This window comes from Nicotiana tabacum, chromosome 8 (genome assembly GCF_000715075.1).
Source record: "Nicotiana tabacum cultivar K326 chromosome 8, ASM71507v2, whole genome shotgun sequence".
NCBI lineage: Eukaryota > Viridiplantae > Streptophyta > Magnoliopsida > Solanales > Solanaceae > Nicotiana > Nicotiana tabacum.
In genome coordinates this window covers 180,859,924-180,885,075 of record NC_134087.1, presented here as the reverse complement: position 1 = coordinate 180,885,075, position 25,152 = coordinate 180,859,924, and the positions used below count along the sequence as shown (strand labels likewise).

The window sequence follows — 25,152 nt, the reverse complement described above, 5'->3', positions numbered from 1 at the left end:
GATAAGCGGGTGGATCTGGAGAGTATGGAGGATCATCTGGCATTGTGTCCAGAGTTTGGGTAAGGGCAGCATCCAGGAAGCTAGGTGGTGGCGGGGGTGGCGCCTTCTCAGTCATCCAAGCCTGATACATGTCAGCCATGTGTTGTTTTAACATCTTTACCTCTTCAACCAACCCATTGTCCTGTTCAACCAACTGCTTTCGAGCGCCGGTATCAACCAACTCAGTTTTGTTATTGTCTGTCATTGCCTTTGACTTTATGTTGTAAAGAAGAGTTACCACTGTAAAACCACAAACCAACCACCCTTCTGCTATGAATATAACAAAATGAAGCCATCACGTTAGCGTTAGAGCATTTAACATAAGATAATCTCACTTTATGTGCAATGCACCTAGCCACAGTTATCGGTTCTAAAATGACTTCGAGGGTACAAAGGTCAGTTGGCAGCATCCCAATTTGTTCATTTCAACCTCTCTTTTCTTTACTTTTCTAGCATTTGTTGGCTTGCCTATTTTCCTTTATTTCTTTTTTTTTTAATCATCACCCTTTCTTTCTCTCATATCTCACATCCCACAATTCCACCTCTTTTTTTCTTTTCTTTTTTTCCTTTTTTTTCTTTTAATAAAAATATGATTCGATCGAACCCTATGTAGGTTGCCTACATATCATGACCCTGCATGAATCAGATCTTTGCGTAGTTCTGGCAGATCGGGAATAAAGGAACAAACTAACATTCTCTTCTTTTTACCTTAATGACTCTGACGAGAAAAGGGAAATAAAAGAAACAAATATCTTTTTTGTTTTTGAATTTTCTAGACTTAATGTTCTATAACCTATTGCAAACTCAAGCTTAACGAGCATATATTTTTTGCTTTTTTGCTTTTTTTGAAACAAACACTCTATGGGAAATTATTAAGGAAAACCCCTAGAAGAGAAAAAAAATATTTTTGATTCTTTTTTTTAGGAAGAAGATCGAAAGAATAAACCACAGAAAAATATTTTGAATTTTCATTTGATATCCTGACGCAAGATTTCGAAGCAAGCAATGAAAAAGATAAAACAGAATGTTTTTGGATTTCAATTTTGATTGCCTAAAGGAAAAATTCTAATGATAAAAAAAAAGATAAAGTATACAATATCCTAAAGTTCTAATGAAAAAAAAAAGAATTTTTTTTCATCTTTCATTAATTTCTCAAAGAAACACCTAACAAGAAAATCTTTTTGGATTTTTGAATTAATGTCTTAAAGAAAACTTTTAAAGAGGTACTAAAAGAAAATTCTCTTTTTTTTTTTTTGAATTTTGGTCCTAATATACTAAGGGAAGTATAAAAACAATTTTATTTTTTTAAAAAAAAAAAAATCTAGATACTAACTTCCTAAAATAAAACCACCTCAAACTTTCTTTTTTTTTCTTCTTGATTTCTAGGAGTAATATTTCTAAAGAAAATTCTAATGGAAATATAAAAACGCAAAATATCTTTTTTTTTATTTTGAGTTACACCACACCTTTTCAAATACATAATAAAAGTACAATAACAAAAAACTCGACATTGTTGTACAAAACTAGAAAGTAAAAGACGACATAAAAAAAACATACTCCAAACATAAAAATAAAATAAAAATAACAAATATAAAACATCTCCTTAAGCAACTCCTAAATGCGGTGGTCCTGGGGTATCTGTCATGCTCAAACTCCGGTAAGTGGATCCACACCTGTATGAGAAAACTTAAACCAACACTATGTGAGACAATAACATTCCCTACTAGACACATGCAAGACATGATTGAGGCTATTTTTGCAAAATGACTTATTTGGCCAAAAAGTGGTTAGAAGTGCAAAATTTGGCTACGACCCCGCAAAGCCAAGAACCTAAGATTTACTAGGAAGACCGGACCCTATATGGGTTGCCTACGTATCACGCCCCGAAAGAGAGAATCAAGTATGCGTAGTTCGGAAAGATTGGATACGGGTGAAAAATAAAAATAACAACTAATTTAGATAAAATATATTTTTTTTGTCTTTTCTTTCTCTTTATTTTTTGAAAAATGACGAAACATGTAAACTCTTTTTTTTATTTTCTTTTTCCCCTTTTTTTTTTGATTTTTGATTTTTGAAAAATGGTGAAAAAGTACAAAAATTTTGAATTTTTCAAGCTCTTTTTTTCTTAACAAAATGTAACAGAAAACATAATTAGGCCCCACTCCCTTTATCTTCACACTTCACCCTCTCTTTTTCTTTTTTTTCTTTCTTCTTTCTTTTTTTAATTTTTTTTTTTCATTTCGTCATCTACCCTCAGCTATCATTGGTCCGCCAAATAACCATTTTACCCTTGAATAAATGCAACATGTAGCACATAAGATGCATCAGGATGGTCTTTTATTTTTTGGGGTATACCTGTCCTAGACAGACCCAACCCCTGTGTTGAGTCCCCTAAGTCAAAATGCACATGATGCAAACAAACGTTCCTACTAGGGATCCGGCATGAGGTATTGTTATACTAGGTTTTAAAAAATCTGGGTTTATTTGTTCTAGACCTGGCTTACCCGAGCGGACAACTCGAGCCGAGGGGGGGCTGCGTACCGGTAACCAAAAGATCATCCGCCTTTGCAACTTGTTCGAACCTCGTTCTATTTGGGATATGATACTAACAGAAAGAAGTCACGACCAGTGTGCACTCCTCAGGAGAGAGAAGAGAGGGGTTTCGTAGCAGTTTATATATACAGTTCAGATAATATCAAAGCGGTAAAAAGCAACATATAGCACATTAGGCTCAAACATGTAATAAAATCAGATAACAGATAAAACCAAATGTAACAATTCTTCTAAGCTCGAATTCTTGAACCCTGAACCAGAGATTCTGAGTTCGATCCCCAGCAGAGTCGCCAGAGCTGTCACACCTCCTTTTTTCACTACACCTCCGGAAAGGGGCATATGAGAGTTTTTCCAATTTAAAGTGACAATTAAAACGGGATCATTTTATTAAAAATTCAGAGTCGCCACTTGGGATAATTTTATGGTGTCCCAAGTGACCGGTTCAAATCCCGAATCGAGGAAAGGATTGACTCTGTATTACAGTCCGCGAACCAAAAATTCGGGTAAGCAATTCTGTTAACCCGGGAGAAGGTGTTAGGCATTCCCGAGTTCCGTGGTTCTAGCACGGTCGCTCAACTGCTATATTCGGCTTAATTACTTGATTTTAGTACATGTTAAACCTATGTGCAAATTTTAACTTAAACGCTCTATTTAATTTTTAAGAATATTGCAACACTATTAAAACACGTCTTGAACCACGTCACATAAATGCACTCGCGGTCTTCGACATATTTTGACATTGTTGGGATTTGGATTTGGATCACATAAATACGCACCCGAGTTCAGGAAGGTAATTTAAATTACGCGCCTAAAGCAACTACGATATTCATATGAAAATGTTGTTTTAATGTAAATCGAGGTTCTACTGTATGGAATATGATTGATGAAATGCTAATGCGGAGATCCATTCATGGAATTTGTTTGTTAACAATATAAGAACAATTGAACCCACTTGAATCACATGCCACAGATTAGTCTCCACACCTAAACCTTATATTTTAATAAGCTACTCTGAGATAAATAACATTATTTCCCTACAAACTGCAGAACCTCCAATTTACTAAAGATCACTAACTTACGGGCAACTACAGTACTCTATGCAAGGCAAATAAAAAAGAAGAAGATACATTCTATAAAGGAGAAATTAAGCAACACAGTAAGAAGAGAAAAATCAAACCTTTGTATTGATGGATCTGAGCTCAAAATTACAGCAACTGAACAATTTCTTGACATAACATTCGACGAACAGCTGACGGGAAACCTCAAATATCGCCCGGAAAACTCAAACTCGGACACCTTAACCTCCGTCAAACTCCATCCATTTTAACAAAGTTCGAAAAACTGAATTGGAAGATCAGAACAGTTTTTTTTTTTTTTGTATTTATCAAAAGGAAGATCGATGATTTTCTCCCGTACTAATTCCTGTCTTGTTTCTATTCGTTTAACCTCAGATTTGGTGGTGGTCGAATTTAGTAATGAGAGAGCGTCGAGCGAAACCAAACTTGGACAGAGCTTCACAGTGAATTGGACGAATGAAGGCATCGTCGATGCCGAATTGAGAATGTGAATCGAGGAAGCCGATGAGTCCTAATCCGAATACTGTTGTAGAACTAAAATCCTTTCTTTCGAGAGCTACTTCTGCTCCAAATAGCATTGAGTGGAGCTTCTTGAGATTCATGTCAATGAAGAAGAAGAAGCTTTGGCTTCATAGAAAATGGTTGTTGCTCTCTAAAAAAACGGCTGATGATTGTGTGTTCTTGGGTGAGGGGTCATGAAGAAGAAGAGGCTCAGGGTCGTTCGGGGATGGGGTGGTTCGAAGGAGATGAACTTGAGGGGGTGGGTCGTTTTTAGAAGACGACGCGGGGGAGGGGGGTCTCTGTATATTGTTGCGCAGCTTTTTCAGCTTTTTGTTCTCCTCCTCCAGCTTTTGTTAAGCATTACTTTATAGGTAGAGTCTAGGTTTAGGTGTATTTTTGTGTATTTTGTCAATTAGTCCCTAGGTCTTTGTGTATTAGCTCCTTAGGGTCTTTTTGTTTGTTTTTATTCCAAAGAAGAGTCTAGAAGGGTCCCTAGGCTTAATGGACTAATCCGAATTGGGCCAAGAACTGAGTTCTAAAACTCTTAAAATTGTGATCCAACACCTTAATTGACTCATTTTAAAATAAGATAAAAATATTACACAATGCAAAAGCTAACATGAAACTATTATATATTTTTGTATTTTCAAAATTATATAAAGATAAAAATAAGGTACTATTTTTGTATTTTTTTTTAAGAAATATGAAAGATACATACTAAAGTATTTTTTATAATTTTCCATTTTTATGACGAAAATAAAGTAAAGAAGTCAAAAATAGTTGAAATAGCTATATTAGGCCTAAATTAAATATTTACGTGCTAAATTATGAAAAATCTTGGGGAGGGTCAAAAATCACATGTCTACACTTTGAACTAAACATGAGCAAGTAGTGTATATTTTTTTTTTGGTCAAAGGGAAAATTATATATATTAAAAAGTACATTACAGAGTGCAAGCAGTGTGAATTTGTTAAACGACAATGATATCTTAACCACTATTATTTGTTTTCCAGATTAACGGAATTAGAATGATTTGCCACCATAGTCAAGTAACCTCATTAAAAATCAAACTCAATCTTACGCCCTCATTAAATCATAAAGTACGAACTCTATAAACTGTGGTTGCCCTACAAATATAGTCACACTGCCAGTACGAAGCCCAAACAGAAGAAGAAGAACTCCACCATAACCAATCATTGTTTTTGGGAAAACATTGTAGTATGAAAGAATAGTGACGTTATAAGTTCTTATTTGGAGTGAAAACATAAGTGCGAAGAAGTTTCTGAGTATAACTGAATCGTTTGTCTGTGTTTTCACATCCTTGTTTGCCCAGGCCTATAAAATTAGATTAGGTTCCATAGAAGTTAGTAAGAGCAAAATATGTAAGAATAATGCATAAATGATAAATAAGTATAAAAGGATTATAGACCGGGAATTATGGAGCGAATACGACTTTTCTCTGAAACTGTTTGTGGGGGCGGTGTTCTTCAGATGTCTTCATTGACGGAGAATGAAACAATTTTTTTGGTGGAATAGATATAAAGTTTGCAAATCAGAAATAAGGCAATGAAGGGAGATGTAGTTGAGTAAAGCATAGGGTTTTGAATGTCAGTAATTAAGAGGGCTGGGGGTATTTGAATAGGGGAACGAAAATTGTAAATGCAAAGAAGGTTGGACAAATTGGAGCAAGGGCAACGTAATTGGGAATTTAAAGAAGCGGCACTGGAGGAAGGGAAAGTGCAAGCGCAGTTGAAAGTTTAGATGTGGTTAGTTTGATGCGAATAAGCGGCGAGGAAAGAATATGGGAAGCGTTTAATTTATTTATTTTATTTTTTGTGAAACAACCGGTAAAAAACCTGAAGGCTAGAAAATTGAATTGCTGGTTATTGGGAGTGTCACCTCACCGGGTTAGGGCCCTCTATCATATATATATATATATATATATATATATATATATATATATATATATATATATATATATATAGATTCTTCGAATATGAACCGCTAACAAAAAATTATATTTTCTTGCTAAATGAGTTGGAGACAACAGTTCAATAATTTGATTGAAATAAAAATATTTAAGCAACTCTCGTCATATAACTTAGATTTTACAGTCATATAAACTATTTATAGTAAAATAAATTTATAGTGGTTCAAATAAAGACAAATCTCGTGTAGAAGTAATCAAAAGCTAATCTCTAAATCCTTAATTTATTATTTATCATGAAGTCTTGGAGAATTAATACAGTAATAGTAAAAGCAAAAAATAATAATAAAGGGAAAAAGTCAAATATTAGAACTGAAAAAAATAAAAGAAAAGCCGAGCTAAAAACTAAACATCATATGTGGCCATACGTCTCGAACTGTGGCACCAAATACCGAAATTTGTCCGTGGTGCCTTCTGTCCTTTGTAGCAAAACATAAAAAATTTATGCAAGAAATTTGGTTTTACTTGCAATAAGCATGGGTTCATGTGCCCCACAATCACTAATACGGATCCACCACTGGGCAGTCAAATTCATTACTTATTTTTTTTAGTTGGTATACATTAATTTTATATTCTTATATACATATTATATATGAATTACACAATATACATATTTGTTGGCTATTTTTAATTTGTGAATAATTATTTAGGTTAATTCTTCTAATTGATTTGTACTAAATGTTACAAGAATAACTATTTGGCTCCCGAAACGTGTAATAGTTGAGAACTGGTTCTAACCCGTCTCTTCCTCATTAATTTGTGATGACTGATGAAGCTCAGCAACAGTAGACCATAAGGATCAATGGAACAATTGCTCCGTCCCAATCTCTTTTTGACACTATCTAATTTAATGAGAAATTTAAATGTCTTAGTTTGACTACTCACAATACTTAAGAAATAAAGAAAGAAAACTTTACATTTCGGTTTAATAAAGCATAAAAAGAAGGAAATTAGATTTCCTAATGGACAAAGTTTAACATCTTAATTAGTGACTTAAATGCACTTTGTCTTATCCACAATTTATCACTTTAACAATAAAGACCTTCATCATATATTCCCTAGGGTTTTTTCTTGTATATACTTTTTTCAAAGGCAATGAAGACCTTCCTCTAAATTCTCACTCGATCAAAAGGAGTAGCATACACGAAACCTTAGTTTTGCTCACTTTATGTGATTTAACCTCGTCTCGCTTTCAGTACTTAACTGTCATGACCCAAAATCCTGTCACGATCCAAGTTCTCCCTCCATAAACTGTCGTAACGGCACCTAATCTCTACGACTAGATAAACATAACAATTTGCGAAAAATGAAATAAAGATACGAAAACTAACAATTTAACAGATAAATATAATAAAGAAGTCTAAAATGTCGCTATGCATATACACTAAAACACTCTCGAATTGAACATAAGCACTCCCAAAACTCGGAATCTCATAAATCACAAGCTAAAGAAGTACATAGTGTTTCTAAGCTCCAGAAATCTATCAACGAAGAAAATACAGGAAGTTTATAACTTGAGGAAGAATAGATAGGGGCTTCTAGGTCTGCGGACGCGGTAGATATACCTCGAAATCTCTCGAAGCAGCAACCACACAGCTAGACTCGAGGCTAATAGCTAGTACCTGGATCTGCACACGAAAAACATGTGCAGGAAAGGGCATGAGTACACCACAGCGGTACCCAGTAAGAGCCAAGCTTAATCTCGATCTAGTAGTGACGAGATCAGGTTAGGGCCCTACTTGTTTTAATATGATAAAATTTAACAAAAACATATATTGCAGTAAAGAATGTAAATACTAAAATTTTAACCAGGAAAGAAGCATAGAAGAACAATAGCTCAAAAACACAACAATAGCAACAGGGGATCTCCCGGAATACCGATCTGTAGTCCCAAAGTAAATATGCAGTGCAGGAGGATCTCCTGAATACCATCCCATAGTCCCAAAAGTAAATATGCAGTACAAGGGGATCTCCCGGAATACTGTCCCGTAGTCCCAAAGTAAATATGCAGCACAGGATCTCCTGGAATACCGTCCCGTAGTCCCAAAGTAAATATGCAGCACAGTCAATACAAACGACAGTTATATCAAGGAATTTGCAGTTTAAACCAAGTTTGCATTTAAGGAAAATAGGAAATTTCATTAGAACATGATGCACAGAGTTCAAATAGACAGTTTAACACGTAAACATGTTTTTCTAACCTAATCAAGGTAATAACATATGCTAATGTAGTTCAGCAAGGAAAAATAAGTTAAGACTTAGTGAAAAACAGAGTTTTGCAACAAATAGCCCATGCACGCACTTGTCACCTCACGTACACGACGCTTATATATCAATCAATACCAAAATCTTAAGGGGAGTTCCCCCACACAAGGTTAGGCAAGCCACTTACCTCGAACCAAGCTCAAATTAATCCGAAATCACGCTCTTGCCACGAGTATCCAACTCCGAGTGGCCCAAATCTAATCAAACATAACGTAAATATAACTACAAACAACTAATTTAACTAATGAAATCAAAACTAAAGCAAGGAAATAGGAAAACGCCCAAAAATCCTCCCTGGGCCCACGTCTCCAAATCGGGTAAAAGTTACCAATTTAGAACACCCATTCACTCATGAGATCATTTGTACAAAAATTATTCAATTCTGACACCTAAAACCCGATCAAAACCCAAACATTCGATTGGGAAACGTTTTCCCCAAATTCCCATTTTTTCACTCAAATTCCTTGATTAGATGGAGAAAATTACTATAGATTGATGAAATATAAACGAAATAGAGTTAGGAATTGTCTTTTCAAAATCCTCACAAAATCGCCTTCTCCCGAGCTAAATATCGAATTTGATGTTATGAACTTTCATACCCTCAAAATCCCCTTTTTCTGCCCAGCGATTTTCGCATCTGCGCTCCCAGGACCGCACCTGCGGTCTCGCTTCTACGGCTGGAGCTCCGCGTTTGCGGAATTTCATTAATTCCCCAAGCACCGCACCTGCGCTCATTTCTTCGCAGATGCGGCTCCGCTTCTGCAGTTCTTAAGTCGCACATGCGACCACTGGTCCTCTTTCCTCAAACCGCACCTGCAACCTCCTTCCTCACTTTTGCGGGGTCGCACCTGCGGGCATCCCACCGCAGGTGTGAAAATACCAGAAGAGGCCAACTTCAGAATTTGCTCAAGTCCAAGTTTTCATCCGTTAAGTACCCGAAACTCACCCGAGGCCCCCGGGACCTCAACCAAACATACCAACCAATCCTAAAACATCATACGAATGTAGTCAAGCCCTCAAATCACATTAAACAATGCTAAAACCAAGAATCACCCTTCAATCCAAACCTAATGAACTTGAATTTCCAAAATTTCGCAACCAATGCTGAAACCAACCAAACCATGTTCGATTGACCCCAAATTTTGCATACAAGTCATATTTAACTCTACGGACCTATTCTAACTTTAAGAATCGGATTCCAACCCTGATATCAAAAATTCCACTATCGGCCCGAAACTCTAAAAAATTCAACTTCCACCATTTCAAGTCTAAATAAGCTACGGGCCTCCAAAACACAATCCGGACACGCCCCTAAGCCTGAAATCACCCAATGGAGCTAACGCAATCGACGGAATTCCATTTTGGAGCCGCCTTCACACTGCTCCAACTACGGTTCAAATTCTAATACTTAAACTCTCATTTAGGGACTAAGTGTCCCAAAACACTCCGAAACTCAAAATGAACCCTCCCGGAGCATGGACTGTCTATCCCAAGAACTGATCCCAAGAACCTCCAAACTCCATGACACACGCATAGAGCATATCCTCGATAATCTGAATAGTGCACTCGGACAATCCGTCCATCTGAGGGTGAAATGTGTGCTCAGCTCCACCCGAGTACCCAACTCATGTAGTACGGCTCTCCAGAACCGTGATGTAAACTGAGTACTTCTATCAGAAATGATGGAAACTAGAATACCATGCAAGCGAACAATCTCTCGGATATAAATCTTAGCCAACCATTCTGAAGAATAGGTAGTACACACAGGAATGAAGTGCGTGGAATTGGTCAGCCGATCCACAATTCCCAAATGGCATCAAACTTCCTCAAAGTTTCCAACTACGAAATCCATGGTGATCCGCTCTCACTTCCACTCTAGAATCTCTATCTGTTGAAGCAAGCCACCCAGTCTCTGATGCTCATATTTCACCTGCTGACAATTGAGGCACCGAGCTACAAACCTAACTATGTCTTTCTTCATCCTCCTCCACCAATAGTGCTGCCTCAAATCCTGGTACATCTTCGCGGCACCTGGATGGATGGAATACCGCGAACTGTGCGCCTCCTCCAGAATCAACTCCCGAAGTCCATCAATATAGGGCACACATATCCGACCCTGCATCCTTAATACCCTGTCATCACCAATGGTCACATCTCTAGTATCACCATGCAGAACCTTGTCCCTGAGGACGAGCAAATGGGGGTCATCATACTGACGTTCCCTGTACAATCAAACAAGGAAGATCGAGAAACCACACAAGCTAGGACCTGACTGGGCTCCGAAATATCCAACCTCACAAACTGGATGGCTAAGGCATGAACATCCATCGCCATGGGCTTTTCTGCTGCTGGTAGATAAGCCAAACTCCCCAAACTCTCTACCCGACGACTCAAGGAATCGGCCACCACATTGGCCTTCACCGGGTGATACAAAATAGTGATATCATAATCCTTAAGCACCTATAACCGCCTCCTCTGACGCAAATTAAGGTCCTTCTACTTCAACAAATGCTACAAACTCCGGTGTTTAGTGTAGATCTCACAAGGAACACCATGCAAATAATGACGCCAGATCTTCAAGGCGTGGACAATAGCTGCTAACTCGAGATCATGGATAGGATAATTCTTCTCATGCACCTTCAGATGTATGGACGCGTAGGCAATCCCCCTACCGTCCTGCATCAATACCGCCCCAAGGCCAATCCTTGAGGCATCACAATAGATAGTATAAGGCTCCGAACTTGTAGGCAATATCAATACTGGGGTTGTAGTCAAATCTGTTTTGAGCTTCTGAAAGCTCTCCTTACACTCTTCCATCCATCTGAACGGAGCGCCCTTCTGGGTCAGCCTGGTCATAGGTGATGTAATAGATGAGAACCCCTCAATAAATCGACGGTAGTAACCCGCCAAACCAAGAAAACTACGAATCTCTATGGCTGAGGATGGTCTGGGCCAAATCTACACTGCCTCCACTTTCTTCGGATCCACCTTGATCCCTTCACTCGATACTATGTGACACAAGAATGCTACGGAATCCAACCAGAACTCACATTTTGAGAATGTCGCATATAATTTCTTCTCTCAAGGTCTGAAGCACTATCCTCAGGTGTTGTTCATGATCTTCCCGACTTCGGGAGTACACTAGAATGTCATCAATAAAGACAAAGACGAACGAGTCAAGATATGGCCGGAATACACTGTGCATCAAATGCATAAATGCTGCTGGGGCATTGATCAACCCAAATGACATAACAAGGAACTCATAATGACCATACTGAGTCCTGAAAGCAGTCTTTAGGATATCTGGCTCCCGAATCTTCAACTGATGATAACCTGAATGCAAGTTAATCTTAGAAAACACTCGAGCACCCTGTAACTGATCAAACAGGTCATCAATACGAGGCAAAGGATACCGATTCTTCACTGTAACTTTGTTCAACTGGTGATAATCAATGCACATACGTATATAACCATAATTCTTCTTCACAAACAAGATAGGAGCACCCCAAGGTGACACACTAGGCTGAATAAAGCCCTTATCAAGAAATTCCTACAACTGTTCCTTCAACTCCTTCAGGAGAAATACGATAAGGAGGAATAGAGGGGCTTAGTGTCCGGCAATAGATCAATGCCAAAATCAATATCTCTGTCGGGTGGCATACCCGAAAGATCAGCTAGAAACTCATCAGGAAAATCCCTCACTACTAGGACTGAATCAACTGTAGGGGTATCAATATTGACATCTCTCACATAGGTAAGATATGCATCACACCCCTTCTCAACCATTCGCTGAGCCTTAAGAAATGAAATAACTCTGTCGGGAGTGTAATCTAAAGTACCCCTCCACTCTACTCGTGGTACACCTAGCATAGCCAGCGTTACGGTCTTGGCGTGACAATCAAGAATAGCATAATGGGTCGATAACCAGTCCATGCCCAAGATAACATCAAAATCTACCATGCTGAGTAATAACAAATTGGCTCTCGTCTCAAAACCACTAAGAGCAATCAAACACGACCGATAAACGTGGTCCACAACAAGAGAATCTCCCACATGAGTAGAAACATAAACAGGAAAACTCAAAGAATCCTGAGATACGCCCAAATGGGGGGTAAAATAAGAAGACACATAAGAATAAGTGGAGCCTGGATCGAATAGAACCGATGCATCTCTATGATACACCGGAACAATACCTGTAATGACAGAATCTGAAGTAACCGCCTCGGTACGAGTAGGAAGGGCATAGTATCTGGCCTGACCTCCCCCTCTAGGGCGACCCCTACCACCCCGACCTCCACCTCGGGCTAGCTGAATAGGTGGGGTGGCAGCTGGTGTTGTAATCATAGCCTGAGGACCTGGCGGAGCACGCTGTGGCTGAGAAGTCTGTGGAGGTGCACCCCACCTAAATCTAGAACAATCCCTCACCATATGGCAAGTGTCTCTATACTCAAAATAAGCTCTGGGAGGACGTGACGGTTGTGACTGACTCGGGCCAGGTCTGCTGGACTGACCACTAATGGCACCTCGTGCAGGAGGCCCACCAGATATTGGAGGTGCATAATAAGGCTCCTGAGTTCTAGGCAGAGCTGGAATACCACTGGCTGCTAGAAGAGCTAAATGAACAGTGTGACTCACATAAACCTTACCATGGCGTACTGCAGTTGGGGCACGGGCACCAGAATAATGGCCTGACTCTCGAAACCTCATGGCCTCTCTCTCCTCCCTATCCCGAGCAAGCATGTCCTCTACTCTCCTAGTAATACTCACCACCTGCTGATACGAGATGTCCATCTCAAGCTCACGGGCCATGCTAGTCCTGATGTTAGGAATGAGTCCCTCCATAAATCAGCAAACTCTCTCTCATATATAGAAACCAAAGTTGGTGCATGTCTAGCCAAGTCACTAAAACAGACAACATACTCTGAAACAATCATAGTACCCTAGCGTAACTACTCAAACTCCACGCGCCAAACGTCCTTAAAGCTCAGAGTGACATACTCTATCAAAAACATATTAGAGAACTAAGCCCATGAAAGGGAAGCTACCTCAGCTGGAATGTCCAACTCATAAGTCTGCCACCACTGATAGGCTTCCCCTCGAAGCTGAAAGGCAATTAAAAAGACCTCACTCGACTCTGCTATGCCCATAGTGCGGAGAATACGGTGACACTCCTCCAGAAATCCCTGAGCTTCCTCTGAGGCTAGACCATTGAATGTAGGAGGCTTGTACTTCTTGTACCTCTCAAGCCTCCGCTGCTCCTTCCCCGAAGTTGATGCCTAACCCTTGAGCTGAACTGGGGCTACAGGTGATACCAGTATAACCTCTAAGATCTGATCAACCTGACCCCGCAGCTCTGGAGTGCGGGCGGCAGGAGTCTGTGCTCCTCCTCCGGCCTGAGAAGTGGCTGCAGCAAAGGGAATCAACCCTGCCTGAGCTAAGGTGATGTACATGCTCATGAACTGTGCAAGGGTCTCTTAGAGAGCTGGAGTAGTAGCATTAGGCGTATCAGGTGCCTGTGCTCCGACTAGAACTGTCGATGGCTCCTTTGCAGCCGCTCGTGCAGGTGCTCTGGCTACTCTAGCAGGGGAACGGGTGCCTGGTCATCTCTGGTAGCACGTGTCCTCACCATTTGTGAGAGAATAGAAGACAGAAGTTTAGAATTTCAAAGTCAATAATCTCGCACGATAAGGAATCAAATGAACAGGAATTTTTCCTAATAGCCTCTCAAAGATAAGTACAGACGTCTCTGTACCGATCCGTGAGACTCTAATAAACCAACTTGTGATTCATGACTCCTATGAACCTAGAGCTCTGATACCAACTTTTCACGACCAAAGTTCTCCCTCCGTGAACTGTCGTGATGGAACCTAGTCTCTACGACTAGGTAAGCCTAACGATTTGCGGAAATGAAACAAAGATACGAAAACTAACAATTTAACAGATAAATATAATAAATAAGTCTAAACTGCCGCTCGACATATACAATAAAATACTCTCGAACTGAACATAAGCACTCCCAAAATCCGGAATCTCATGAAACACAAGCTAAAGAAGTATATAGTGTTTCTAAGCTCCAGAAATCTATCAACGAAGAAAATACAAGAAGTCTATAACTTGAGGAAGAATAAAGAGGTACTTCTAGGTCTGCGGACGCAGCAGATATACCTTAAAGTCTCTCGCAGCAGCAACCACACAGCTAGACTCGAGGCTGATAGCTAGTACCTGGATCTGTACACGGAAAACATGTGTAGTAAAGGGCATGAGTATGTCAGAGCGGTACCCAGTAAGTGCCAAGCTTAACCTCGGTCGAGTAGTGACAAGATCATGTTAGGGCCCTACTGGTTTTAATATGATAAAATTTAACAGAAAGATATATCGTAGTAAAGAATGTAAATACTGAAATTTTAACCAGGAAAGAAGCACAGAAGAACAACAACTCAAAAATACAGCAATAGCAATAGGGGATCTCCTGGGATACCGTTCCGTAGTCCCAAACATAAATATGTGGGGAGATCTCCCGGAATACCAATCTGTAGTCCCAAAGTAAATATGCAGTACAGGGGGGTCTCCCGGAATACCGTCCCGTAGTGCCAAAGTAAATATGCGATGCAGGGGGATCTCTCGGGATACTGTCTCGTAGTCCCAAAGTAAATATGCAGCATAGTCAATACAAACGACAGTTATATCAAGGAATTTGCACTTTAAACTAAGTTTGCATTTAAGGAAAATAAGAAATTTCATTAGAACATGTTGCATAGAGTTCAAATAGACAGTTTAACACGTAAACATGCTTTTATAACCTAATCAAGGTAATAACATATGCTAATGTAATTCAGCAAGGAAAAACAAGCTGAGACTTAGTGAAAATGGAATTTTGCAATAAATAGCCCGTGCATGCACTCATCACCTCACGTATACGGCGCTCATATATTAATCAATACCAAAATCCTAAGGGGATTTCCTCCACACAAGGTTAGGCAAGCTACTTACCTCGAACCAAGCTCAAATCAATCCGAAATTATGCTCTTACCACGAGTATTCAACTTTGAGTGGCCCAAATCTAATCAAATCAATTACATAACGTAAATATAATTACAAACAACTAATTTAACTAATGAAATCAAAACTAAAGCAAGAAAATAGGAAAACGCCTAAAAATTCTTCCTGGGCCCATGTCTCGGAAATGGGTAAAAGTTACCAATTTAGAACACCCATTCACTCATGAGATCACTCATCCAAAAATTATTCAATTCCGACACCTAAACCCCGATCAAAACCCAAAAATTCGATTGGGAAACTTTTCCCCCAAATTTCCATTTTTTCCACTCAAATTCCTTGATTAGATGGAGAAAATTACTATAGATTGATGAAATATAAACGAAATAGGGTTAAGAATCATTACCCACTGACTTCCTCTTCAAAATCCTCACAAAATCGCCTTCTCCCAAGCGAAAAATAGAATTTGGTGTTATGAACTTTCAAACACTCAAAATACCCTTTTTCTGCCCAGCGATTTCCGCATTTGCGGTCTGGCTTCTACGGCTGGAGCTCCGCATCTGCGGAATTTCATTAATTCCCCAAGCACCGCACCTGCACTCATTTCTTCGCAGATGCGGCTCCGCTTCTACGGTTCTTGAGTCGCACCTGCGACCGCTGGTCCTCTTTCCTCAATCCGCACTTGCGACCTCGTTCCTTGCTTCTGTGGTGTCGCACCTGCGGGCTTCCCACCGCAGGAGCGAAAACACCAGAAGCAGCCAACTTCATAATTTGCTCAAGTCCAAGTTTTCATCCGTTAAGCACCTGAAACTCAACTGAGGCCCCCAGGACCTCAACCAAACATATCAACCAATCCTAAAATATCGTACGAACTTAGTCGAGCCCTCAAATCACATCAAACAATGTGAAAACCATGAATCACCCTCCAATTCAAACCTAATGAACTTGAATTTCCAAAATTTCACAACCGATGTTGAAACCAACCAAACCATGTCTGATTGACCCCAAATTTTGCACACAAGTCATATTCAACTTTATGGACCTATTCCAACTCACGGAATCGGATTCCGACCCAATATCAAAATTCCACTATTTGCCCGAAACTCCAAAAATTCAACTTCCGTCATTTCAAGCCTAAATAAGCTACGGGCCTCCAAAACACAATCTGGACACGCCCTAAGCCCGAAATCACCCAACGGAGCTAACGGAATCAACAAAATTTCATTCCAATGTCGTCTTCACACTGCTTCGACTACGGTCCAAATTCTAAGACAAATTCTCATTTAGGGACTAAGTGTCCTAAAACACTCTGAAACTCAAAATAAACCCTCCCGGTAAATCACAATAGTAGAAAAAGATACGGGAAAAGCAGTTAATAAGGGATCGGGGCATTAATTCTTAAAATAATCGACCGGATCGTTACAAATCCTAACCTCGGGGTCATGATGGCACCTAACATCTACTTGCTAGGCTTGCCGATGTGAACGAGAATTTTACTGATTTCTAACAATTTATGACAAGATATTAACAATGGAAATCATATAAGTCTGAAGTATAGTATACTAATATTGAGCAGTGAGTCTAAACATAACCCAGAAGCTGGTATCATGAATACACGAACATCTAGAGTGCCACAAACATGATCTGAATAAAATACACTATTTTGAAACTCAGAAAAAAAACAGTAAGGATAGGAGGGAAGGGGATTTCAGAGCTGCAAATGTTGTGCAGTTGTACCTCAAGTCTCCATCAACAACTGGATCCGAGCAAAAGTTACTGAACACCGCTAGGACCCACTCCGGTATCTACACAAGAAGTGCAGAGTGTAGCATGAGTACAACTGACCCCATGTACTCTATAAGTACCGAGCCTAACCTTAACGAAGTAGTGACGAGGCTACAGCGGGCCACTTACAATAATCTGTATATAGTAATAATAATAATAATAATAATAATAATAATAATATGGAAAGAAAATAGGAAATAAAAGTATAGTTGTTAATTTATGAAAATGAACTCAAACCTCGCTAATAGAAAGCCCAGAATAACAAACCTCGTAATCTCGTATAAAAATGTTGAAACTAACACAACAACAATAATAATAACAACAAGTACAACACACATAATCTGTTGCAGCACGCAACCCAATCCCACCGTGACATCCTTTATCAATATCAGGTATAACGTAAATAATCTGTTGTGGGCCTCAACCCGATCCCACCATATCATCATTAATCAATATCATAATCCTCTCGTATTCCACCATATCAATTTATCAATATCAAGTATTACGTACATAAACAGTTGAAGCGCGTAACCCGATCCCACCATATCATCATTTATCAATATCATAATTCTCCATTATTCCACCATTTTAATTTATTATCCTTCAACTCCCATTTCGCCGTGCAACTCGATCCACAAACAATTTCAATACATAAAAAATTCAATAACTCAATTTACAAGAATCATTACAATCAAAGTGTATGAGAGCAAGGCAATAAAGGAACCGCATAATAATCAAAGGAATGCAACAAATACTACAAAGAAAACAACGGGACAAGTAAGGCACATGACAATTAAGGTGTGCAAGTGAAACAGTTAAGGCAAGTAGAAAATAAGCACAAAATCATGGAAGGGACGAAAAATTTAATACAACAATAATTAAATGACAAATAACAATTTACAGTATAGAAAGCAATTAAAGCATGCAGCAATTAAAGTATGGAATGAGATAATTCATGAAATAACGAGAAACATGGGAACAAATATCTTAACGGTGTATATACACTCGTCACCTCGTTTATACGTTATTGTCTCACATAATTCAATTTCCTAATTCCCTCAAGTCAAGGCTAGATCAAATTTTTACCTCACTCCGCAATTAAATAAAAGTTCAATTGGGGTCTTTCCTCTAAAATTTGCCTCCAAACTAACTGAATCTAATTAAATATAGTTCAAACAATTCAAAACAAGCTTTAGAAACTACCCACGAATAAAAAAGATTTAATCTTTAATGATTTTGAAAAAAGTCAACAAAAGTTAACCTCGAGCCCGCTTGGTCAAAACCCAAGATTCAGACCAAAATCAGATTACCCATTCACCCCCCCCCCCCCCCCCGAGCCTGGTTATGTGATTTGTTTCGAAATCCGACCTCAATTTGAGGTCTAACTCTCAATTTTACAAAAAATTTCAATTCTACCCAAATTTCTAATTTCTACCATGGAAATCCTAAATTTGATATTGAAATCTCATGAAATGTAATGGGTAATTGAAAAGAAATGGATTAAAGTCGCTTACCAATGAATTTGGAAAGAAAAGTCTCTTGGAAAATCACCTCTAGAGTATTTAGGGTTGAAAATTGTGAGAAATGAGCTAAGTCCCATTTTCCCCTCTTTTTCCCAGCTGCAGATGCCGCAATTGAGAAGTCTCGCTCGCAATTGCGAACATCGCAAATGCGAGACAACGGTCGCAAATGCGAACCCTGTCTTAGAGCACCAGATGCCGCAAATGCGATAATATGATCGCAAATGCGAAGTTCCCACCTTCGCAAATGCGACCACTGCCTTCGCAATTGCAAAGGAGTACAATTTTGCCAGGCATCGCAAATGTGACCAAGTGATCGCAAATACGATCCTGAGCTGTTCACAATTGTGAACCTTTTTTTTGTAGTTTCGAGGTTACCCAATCTTAGGCCCTGCTCGTAAATGGGAACACTTGTTCGCAAAAGCGAGGCTCGCAATTGCAAGCCAGACCTCACAAATGCGAGATCTGCAGCAGAACACCATCAACAAGAGTGCACCAGCTATCCTACCATTAGCCAAACTCATATGAAACACGTCCGAAATTTACCTGAGCACTTCGGGCTCCAAACCAAACATGTACACAAGTGTAATAACATCATACGAACTCACTCACGTGATCAAAACATCAAAATAACACCTAGAACTATGAACGGACATCAAAATGCATGAAATCTTCAAAAACTCAAAAACTTTAAATTTACAAGCGGATATCTGAATCACATAAAATCAATTTTGAATCAAACCAAATTTCGCAGACAAGTTTCAATTAGCAATACGGAACTATTTCAAGTTTCAACATCAAAATCCTAGCTCGTTAACTAAGAATCAACTTACGGTCAAACTTAGTAATTTTTTTTCAACTTTCAAAAATGCTAATTTTCGGAAAAATGAGTCAAAACAAGTTAGGTACTTTTGAATTCAATTCCGGACATACGCCCAAATCCCAAATTATGATACAGACCCACCGGGACCGTCAAAATACTTATCCGAATCCGTTTACACCAAATGTTGACCGTAGTTAACTCAAATTATTTTTAAGGCAAAAATTCACATTTTCTTATATTTTCACATAAAGACTTTTCGGAACAAGACACGGACTGTGCACGCAAATCAAAAAATACTAAACGGAGCTAATCGAGGTCTCAAAACACGAAAATGAAGGCTAAAACTCAAAATGACCTATCAGGTCATCACATTCTCCACCTCTAAAATAATTGTCCGTCCTCGAACGGACATAGAAAGGTACCTGGACTGGTGAAAAAGTGTGGGTATCTACTCCACATATCGGTCTCGGACTCCCATGTGACTGACTCGATCGGCTGACCTCTCCACTGCACTCTAACTGAAGGATAACTCTTAGACCTCAACTTCCGGACTTGCCGGGCTAGAATGGCCACCGGCTCCTCTTCATAAGTTAAATCCTTGTCCAACTGGATATAGATGAAATCTAACACATAGGATGGATAACCGTGATACTTCTGAAGCATAGACACATGGAACATTGGATGGACCGCTGATAAGTTAGGTGGCAATACAAGCTTGTAGGCCACCTTACTCACTCTCTCAAGAATCTTAAAAGGTCTAATATATCTAGGGCTCAACTTGCCCTTCTTTTCGAACCTTATCACACCCTTCATGGATGAAACCCAAAGAAATACCCTCTCTCCAACCATGAAAGCAACATTACGGACTCTCCGATCGGCATAACTCTTCTGCCTAGACTGAGCTATGCGAAGTTGATCCTGAATCATCTTGACCTTTTTCAAGGTATCCTGAACCAAATCGGTACCCAACAACTGAGCCTCTCCCTACTCAAACCAACCAAATGGCAAACGGAACTGTCTCCCGTATAAAGCCTCATAGGGAGCTATCTGAATACTCGATTGGTAGCTATTGTCGTAGGCAAACTCCGCAAGCGGCAAGAACTGATCCAAGAACCCTCTAAATCCATAATGCAGGCGCGAAGCATATCCTCCAACATTTGAATGGTGCGCTCGGACTATCCATCAGTCTGGGGTGAAATGTTGTACTCAACTCAACTCGTGTGCCTAACCCACATTGTACGACCCTCCAGAAGTGCGATGTGAACTATGTACATCGGTCAGAAATGATGGACACTAATCACGCCCAACTCTAATCCTAAAAAGTATAAGTGGTCGCTACAAATATAATCCAGTCTAAAAGTTCGGAGTCAAATCCCACAGAGAACTAAGGCTTAGCTATAGCTGTTTGATATCACTAAGAAGAAAAGTTTGAAAAAATTTCTAAATTATAAAGATTGAGATTTATATTTCTAACAAATTAACTAGCAAATACTAGAAAGGGGTAAAATTAATAACTAACGAGACAAAGGGTTGGAGACTAAATTAAGGAGGTCTAGAGTTATGATTTTCCCAATTGTCGGAATCCTTCTAGCTATGTTCCCTACAATTTTGTCAATGTATTCTCTACTGATCGTGAGCACTTTAGGTGTCGTAATTCTCTCTCGAGCAACTACAACAATTTACTAGATGTATTCTCTCGAACTACACTAGCTGGCTCTAATTCACCGCTCACTATGATCGCACCAAGGTTTCGTTACCTCTAATCCTGCCTTTAAACCCTCTGTATTGATCTCTCACATACATTAGGAGTGATGTTGTTCAACAACTACCTAAATATGTACTCTCTCTCGAGCAGTACACGCTAAATAGGCACAGTCAATCAATGGCCATTCAATCAACTAAAATACTCATGTAGCTGAACAAATAGATAAATTCAAAGGCTAAATTATATTAAAATCCAACAAGAATTCATCCTACAAAAGGTTCTATCAAAACTCTAAATAGCAAATTAGCTATTCATAATAGTATGTAAAACTACAATACTAAAAGTCATAACCAATAATGAAAATAGGAAGAAGGAAGTGAAAACTCGTAGAAGAATTCTCTGCCTTAATCCTAGTGTGTTCTGCCTCTTTAGGTCGAATCTCCGGTCTCCTTGGCCTTATTAGGTCTAAATTATGTCAAAAGTATGTCAAAGGTGCTCAAAATATCGTTTATCCATATATATATACCAAGTAGGGTCGGGCCCAAACAATTACACTTTATCCTACGCGAAAAAGGTCACTTTTCCCGGAAAGGAAGTGCGTGACCGCGGATCAACCGTGGATCTGGCCGCAGATTTTACCCAAGTTCTGTCCGCGGCAGCGGATCTGTCCGCGGCAGCGGATCTGACCGTGGAGCATTTGTCGCACATTTTTCACCCTGTTATGTTTAGCATTTGGAAAAATGTAAAACATGAAAGCCCTTTGTGTTAGCTTTCCAACCATATATTGTGGAACCCAAATGGAGTTTTGAGCAAAAAGTTATGTGCATTTTACTAGACAGTGCGCAATATGCATACTCGATTCTTCGTTTCGTTGTTCTATCATCCGTTGATCCCCGAATACGATCCCAACTTAATTCCTTGGGATTTTACTCAGACTTCAAAGTCCCAAATCACTTGAATTCATTCAATAACATCTACATAGCTTAGAATCACTCCTACAAGGCATAAAACACACAATTAGTGCAAAACACTAGCGATTAAAGCTCAAACTCAATTAAAGTGCAGTAAATTAGAATGTAATAAGCGACTAAAATACGTAATTATAGCCTATCATCAACACCCCACACTTAAACCATTGCTCGTCCTCGAGCAATCAAACTACACTTTATATAGACACAACTTTTTTAAGCAATTCTCCTAACTCGTCACACCAAGAATACTTAAAATAGACTAAGCACAAAAGCGTAACATCTTCAGCTCAAGATTTGACTTGCAAGTACCACGTATTATTCACAACTCACTCACTTACTCTAACATAGAGGTCACTGACATTACCTCTCCTTCATGAATCAAGTGCCCTCACACAACAAAAGAGAGTAGTTCCACACAATTAAAATTTAAGAACACTTAGGAACTCAAGATAGAAAGAATTCACTCACTCTCAGAAATAACATTCATATGCCACAAAAGATGCACCATAGGCTTGCCCGTAGTATAATACTCTCCTAATCGAGCTCATTCAGTCTAGGATCAAGTAGGACTTTATTTGGTTGTAATGTAGGCTGCAGGTCGGGTAGAATATATTTAGATATAAAAGTAACTACACCTCCCTAAGAACTTTAATACATATACTTTAACATTCAAGCCCATGCTTATGTAAAACCATGACTCCACCTTCACATCAATATACATCAACTCCTAATTTATTTAAATACAATTACATCAAGAGTTACCACTTATCAATGAATATTTTTCGCAATAATACGACTATCTTTTTCTTTCTTTTCTTTTTCAATTCAAGTGGCTTTTATTTTTTTTTAACACAGTTCACCTTTCTCCTTATTTCATTAGTTCCACTCAAAATTCAAGCCAATCACCCCACACTTTAACTTTTACACAAATCATAACAATTCAAGTGCTCATGAGAGGTTAGAAGGTTCAAATAGATGGTTAATTCAAACAAATGGGTAAGGCTTGTAATGTGGTCGCCAAAGAAACAGGATTGTAGGTTCAAAGGGGTTAACTACGATACATAACAATTAGGCGGGTAAAATATACATATCTGGCTCAACAAAGAAATGCCTATATCACTTCCAAGACTGAACAAAACTACTATTTCGCTTTGCAAACATACGGGGCAAGTTCTAGACATCAAATACAATACACAAAATAACACAAAACCTTACACACATGTGGCACATGACTCACTCAAGATTGGATTCATTAAGACACTCTAGTCAAAGCAGTTAAAGTAAAGTTAAGATCATACAATTTAAGGTACTTATACAAGAGTCAAAAACTGAGCCTAAGCGTCACAACCAAAGTACTCACTATTCTCAAAGTATAACAAAGTCAAGAGATATTGCTTCAATTCAAAACACAACATAATGGCTCCTACTCCCAAAAAAAACTAACTACACCCAGTTCAAACAAAACCCTTGGAAACTAATCGCGGCACAAAGAAAAACCAAAGGGTGATTGCTACACTACCTAACAAAAGAAAATCTTTTTTGTCTTTTTTTTCTTTAGACTTAAATCCCTCAAGAAAATTGTCGGATAGATCCATCATCGGAAAAAGTCCAATCTTTTTAAAAAAATATTATTTAATTAAATTAACACAGTTAAAGTAGCATGAAAAGTTACCCAGACTTCCTCCTCACCCCACACTTAAAATTGTGCATTGTCTCCAATGCATATCATAACTATAAGAGGGTAAGAGAAACTCCCTGGTAGGCCAATGGCCGAAGCACTAGCAGCTCATGGGGTACTCAGACTTCTCCCAGACTTGGTCTTTCGTGCGAGTACCTTACACTTAGTTCCAACCCTCTGGTTTGCTGTTGCATCTTTCCAATAGCTTTGCTTTCCATGCTCCTAGAAAATAAAAAATTGACACTACAAAAATAATACAATTAAAAAAATAAAAAAATAAAATAAAATAAAGGAAAACAGTAAAGTTGGGTTGCCTCCCAACAAGCGCTTGATTTAACGTCGCGGCACGACGCGAATCACTTTTTGCCTCCACCTCGAGCTTATGAATTGAACCCCCATTTGGCATCAAGTTTTCGGCTATGCTCCAGGGGTGGAGGAACAAATCTAATTGGCCCAAGCAACCATTGTACTATTCTACACTTCTTGGCTTTTAGATGATGTATGTAGTCCTGTCTTTCTGGCAAGAAAAGTTCCAGAATGTAGGCACCTTGTTCCTCATTCCTTGACTTCTCAATCGTCTCGGATGACTCTATTTCCATATCGTCATCCAATCACAATGTAGAAAAATGTTTGGAGTGAGGACCAATGCGCTCACACACATGAACTTCAAGACTTTCAGCATCCTCAACATCAATGATGCTAGAGTCAACAAAATTTGTATCCTCAATGTCCTTGGCTGACTCTGGTTTCACTTCTACAACACCGACATCCTCAAATTGTAGTTGGCTAGGTTGTTGGTGTTCTACTCTGACCTCCTCAATTAGCACCTCAAATTCACGCTCTTCTTGGCTTCTATCCTCAAAATTGGCTTGCTGAGCATTAAAAGCTTCAACCACTTGACTCACTTGAGCCTCCAAGTTGCGAATAGTTGCATCTTGCCTTTCTATCTGCAATTGTTTTTCATTGTTTTGCTCCAGAATGCACTTTAGCATATCCTTGATCTCCTTCAGGTCCGCATTTCCAAGTTTTTTATTCCTATTAACTTCACAAGAAAAGGTAGAACCATCATAGTAAGGGGTTGGGGGAAGATAAGAAATATAAGCACAACTATGAAAGTGATCATTTTTACCACCACACACATCACACACATTCCACAAATAAGATTGAGTTGGTGCACATAACTCGCTCTCGGGAATATTTTGATAATTTTGATACGGGTGGTTTCCTTTACAATATTTATGAGGATCAATAGT

General features: G+C 38.9%; 1 long non-coding RNA gene across 1 annotated transcript; it reads right to left on the bottom strand.

Moving 5' to 3' along the window:
• Positions 1-1,462: 1,462 nt before the first annotated feature.
• On the bottom strand, positions 1,463-4,508 carry LOC142162880 (uncharacterized). The gene is made up of 2 exons (XR_012694370.1): positions 3,770-4,508; positions 1,463-1,712 (listed from the first exon to the last, which is right to left on the bottom strand). It is a non-coding gene; the product is annotated as an uncharacterized LOC142162880 (long non-coding RNA).
• Positions 4,509-25,152: the final 20,644 nt, after the last annotated feature.